Raw genomic sequence first — 4,263 nt, 5'->3', positions numbered from 1 at the left:
GAGTACAAGCTTCTATAACAGCCTTGGAAATCATTCTGGTGCTTTCTCAGACTAAAGTGTTTAAAAGTGATAATTAGGAGGAAAGATTAAAAACAAACCACATGTAGCAAGAAAAGAGGGAAGGGAATTGAACGTATATAGAAAGACTTCTCAGTGTTTGAAAAATCTAGATCCACAGCATGTTCTTAATGAGAACTATGAATATGATATAGGATGAAGCACAGGGTATATGACAAATCAAATGCACTTGTGGTTAAGTTCAGAGATCTAGGGCGCATTGAAGAGATAATATCAGTAAGCCTGTGTTTTCGGTGATGAATCAAACCAGCTCATTAGGACAGTCGATGAAAACACATGAACGCCTGAGAAACTATAGGTTAGATGGGGAAATATGCATGGATCCAGAATTTTGCTCAGCATTTTACCCTTTTACCAGGTCTTGTTAGCAGTGAAATGCCTGTTTTAGAGACTTGGCGTCATGTCTAAAGACAGGGACCAGACCAGGAAAATTCAGCCATGTCTTCACTCAAGTCCAGGGTGAAGGGAGATTTGAGGAAATCTTCTAAATGGAATCTAAGTCTTCAAAGACATCAGGGTATTTCTGATCCTTCTAGATTGTGTGTCACTCTCATTTCCCTAATGAAGCTGTCCTTTAATCTTTAAAGAAGCACTTGGCTATGTTATTGTAGTGCTCAAAGTAGAGATCTGAGATAAAGACGCTGATAGGCAACTGCTCATCATCAGAATGTAGATAAAAATCATTAGCCTAAATGAGTTCAGCTGAGGCCAGAAGTAAAGTGGGGAAAGGCAACCAGAAATTAAACAAAATAAAACAAAACAACAGCAAAAAAAAAAAACCAGTACCTATCTCATTTGTAAGAAGGAGGAGCTCCTTTGGTTGACGGGAAGAACTCCAGGAATCACAATGGTATGACAGAAGGAAAATTTCATGGAAGGAAGTTAAGAATATCAGTGACAGAGACCGGGTCCCTGTCTCCACATGGCAGAGTGGTTCACAGTCCATCAGGCTTCATGGTACGGAGAAGTCAGATCACCTGGTGCCTATAGGTGGTGAGGAAGCCAGTACAGTATGTGCTCAGGAGAAAATTTTAACAAAGCTTCAAGATACAGATAAGGAAGGAGATGAAGAAATTAAAATGTCTAACCATTTAGAAGTATTTTTCCTTAAGACTGGAGAAATCACATTTGCATAAGTAATAGTAAGGACTTGAAAATCAAGAAAATATTAGTTTTTGGTTGAGAAAGGAAATAAAGGGTAAGCGTGGTAGAAAAACTAAGAGGATCTGTAACATGAGCAAGATTGATCTGGAACACAAGTGCAGACCTGTGTTTTTGTAAAAGAAGATAGATAGAAGATGTTTTCTTATTAGCTTGAACCTGAAAGAACAGATGAAATCCTCCCTGAAAAACCAGGACTGTCTCTATAAAGTCAAGTTAAGGTCATTAAATCCTGAAAGAAAGAAAGAAAGAAAGAAAGAAAGAAAGAAAGAAAGAAAGAAAGAAAGAAACCGATAGCCTGCTATCCTTCCTCTGAGTGCCACCAGGTCTCCCCCTCCAAGAGACTTGATACCCTATGAGCATATACAGGGGGAGGAGGTCCCCTCAGGCACAGTCATAGGGGAGGGGAGTAAGGGGAAAGTGGGAGGGAGGGAGGAATGGGAGGATACAAGGGATATATCAAGATATGTAACAAGAATAAATTATTTTAAAAAAAGAGAGAAGAAATAAAAAAAATGGATACAAAAATAGAAAGGAAGAAAGAAAGGAAGCGATGAAGGAAGAAAGATGGAGAGGAGTGAAAATGTGGAGTAGCTTTTCTTAGGAATGACTTCAGACACAGAATCCCAGAGTGGAATTAGTGTATTTGATTCCAAAAAAAAAAAAAAAAAGCACACTACAGCATTGTGCCAGGAAATCACAATACTGCTTTTTCCTCTAACTTATTCTATGATGGATAATTGTAAGGGTTTCTGGAAATGGGTGGGGGACCACAAAGTTCACAAGGAGAAAAATATTTTGAGTAAGATCTTTCCCTGCATTTTGTCCCTTACTGTGATGGAATTAAGAAAGACTGGGAAATTTCCTTCATATATCTGAAGAGATCTCCCAATTCTTCTGTAGTTTTGAGTAGGGAATTTCACTAGTCTGTTAAATTTTAAATATTAAAGTCAAAGCACCTTGCTTCAAGAACACATTTCTTAGGAGTAGCTGCTGGAAAATACCGAGTACAAACCAGAGATAGAGATTCTCTGTTTAAGTGAAAGTGCATAAACTTTAGTCTCAAACATATTGTGGGTGCAAGTCAACTGTGACACTAAGTCTATAGGGCATTATAAAAACAATCTCATCTTTGTGGTATGAATTCCTTCATTTACAGCATAAGATTCTGAAAAAAAAATGTACCCTAGTCAGTTTGTATAGATGCTAGAAAGCACAGAGGGGTGGGGGGGGGGAGACAGAGAAACAGAGACAGAGAGATTCAACAAAAAGCACTTATTAGTTGGGACTATTTTATGTTTTGTCAGAGAGAATGACTTAAAGAGCCAAGAGATACATCCAAAATGTGAGGTTAGCACCTAGAAAAGGAAGAGATACAAGTTAAAGATAGACATCCCTCAAGCCACAGTGTAGCCTAGGGCCAAACCGGTTTGCTGTCTGCTATTGAAGATGAAAGAAAAATTGCAGTGAATTGCAACTCTGAGTGTGACAAAGACTCACTTTGCTAAGCTATATGATGCACAGCAGCAATAGTTCACTAGGATAATGCATATTTTCAGTCGTATAGCCATCTTATTTCAAAAGTCACTACATTCTCTCCTTTGCTTTGATAATTTTTAAAACAAGCAAAGAAAAAGCCACCATTTTAGTGCCCAGTGGGAGTGGTGGTACACCCATTTAATTCCAGCACTTGAGAGGCAGAGGAGGGCCATCTCTGTATTCCAGGAGAGCCTGGTCTACAGAGTGAGTTCCAGGACAGCCAAGGCTACACAGTAAAACCCCATCTCAAAAAACAAAGAGATCCCCACTCAACTATTTTCATGTTAACTCCCCACTGGACAATACTTTAGTCATTGCTAATTTTGAAAAAACAGCATTACTCCCATATTCACAAAATTCCTTTTCCCCCTAAGTCTCCTTGAAAAGTTCTGAAATCTGCAACTCAGTAAGAAATGTTTCCATGAAAGGAAGCTGCTGGAACCAAAGCATAGCCTTGAGACCACCCTCCCAAGTGTAAGATGGAAAACATCAGGAACTGTGGAGCATCGAGCAAATCTCCACGGAGGAGCAGAGAGAAGCTATTTAGCACAGGTGTTTAATTATGATGCATTCAGGAATGGGTGGTGCTCAATGGCCCTCAGACACAAACCTCCACCTGTGCAGTGGCCGTCCATTGGTTTGTGCAGTGATCATATTGAGGGAAAGTGAGTCTGCTCCAGCCCTGCTCAAGAGCCAATCTTGTCTTAGTGTAAGCAAGTTCACTGCCAGGAAACCACAGGTTTTCTCCACATGAGCAGGTCCATTTTGCAAGTTTATAATCTGCATCTGGGTTTTCTCCCCTGGAATTAGACACTTCTGAAAGCAAGTGAAAAATCAGAATAATTCAAGATGTCCTGCGGTGAAAATCTCTCCAGGTACCTTCCACAACTGAATTTGTGAAAAGCAAGGGGAATAAAAATACTGATCAAATGACCAGGAAAGATCATGGTAATTCATCCTGAAATAATAGTCTGTTCTCTACTACTAGCTTGATAGTTAGGAGTGCTATTTATTGAGCTGAAACTAGCCCAAGAACTTTTAAAAGTATTATCTCAAATTAAATCTTATTGGAAAGATACTACTGAATTACTATCATTAATACTAGAGATGAGCAAGTTTATCAAGGAATTTTACATTGTCTCTTCCCAAAGTCAATGGTTATCTTTTTCTTGGGCTATGTGACTTTCACAGATGCTGTGAACAAAATCTAGAGCCAAGACAGAGTGTAAGTGAACAATAAAGTGGACAAGATTTTTTTTTTTTTTTTTTTTTTTTTTTTTTTTTTTTTTTCTTAGCAAATATATTTTATTACGAACTTATTAACCAAGAGTAGGTCACTTATAACCTGACTAACCAAAACAATGGGAGAAGAGGATTAAAGAAGACAATAACAAAACCTTAAGGATATCAGTTATGAGGAGCGATTCTCCTGGCGTAATCAGCAGGATTTCTTCTGGAGTAACCTGGAGTAACCAGAACCAGGAA

General features: G+C 38.6%; 1 non-coding gene across 1 annotated transcript; it reads left to right on the top strand.

Moving 5' to 3' along the window:
• The first annotated feature begins 306 nt into the window (after positions 1-306).
• LOC127196028 (small nucleolar RNA SNORD29) lies at positions 307-371 on the top strand. Its single transcript, XR_007831431.1, has one exon. It is a non-coding gene; the product is annotated as a small nucleolar RNA SNORD29 (small nucleolar RNA).
• The last annotated feature ends 3,892 nt before the right edge of the window (positions 372-4,263 follow it).

Source organism: Acomys russatus, chromosome 11 (assembly GCF_903995435.1).
Source record: "Acomys russatus chromosome 11, mAcoRus1.1, whole genome shotgun sequence".
NCBI classification, from domain to species: Eukaryota; Metazoa; Chordata; class Mammalia; order Rodentia; family Muridae; genus Acomys; species Acomys russatus.
This window is presented reverse-complemented; position numbering and strand designations above follow the sequence as displayed.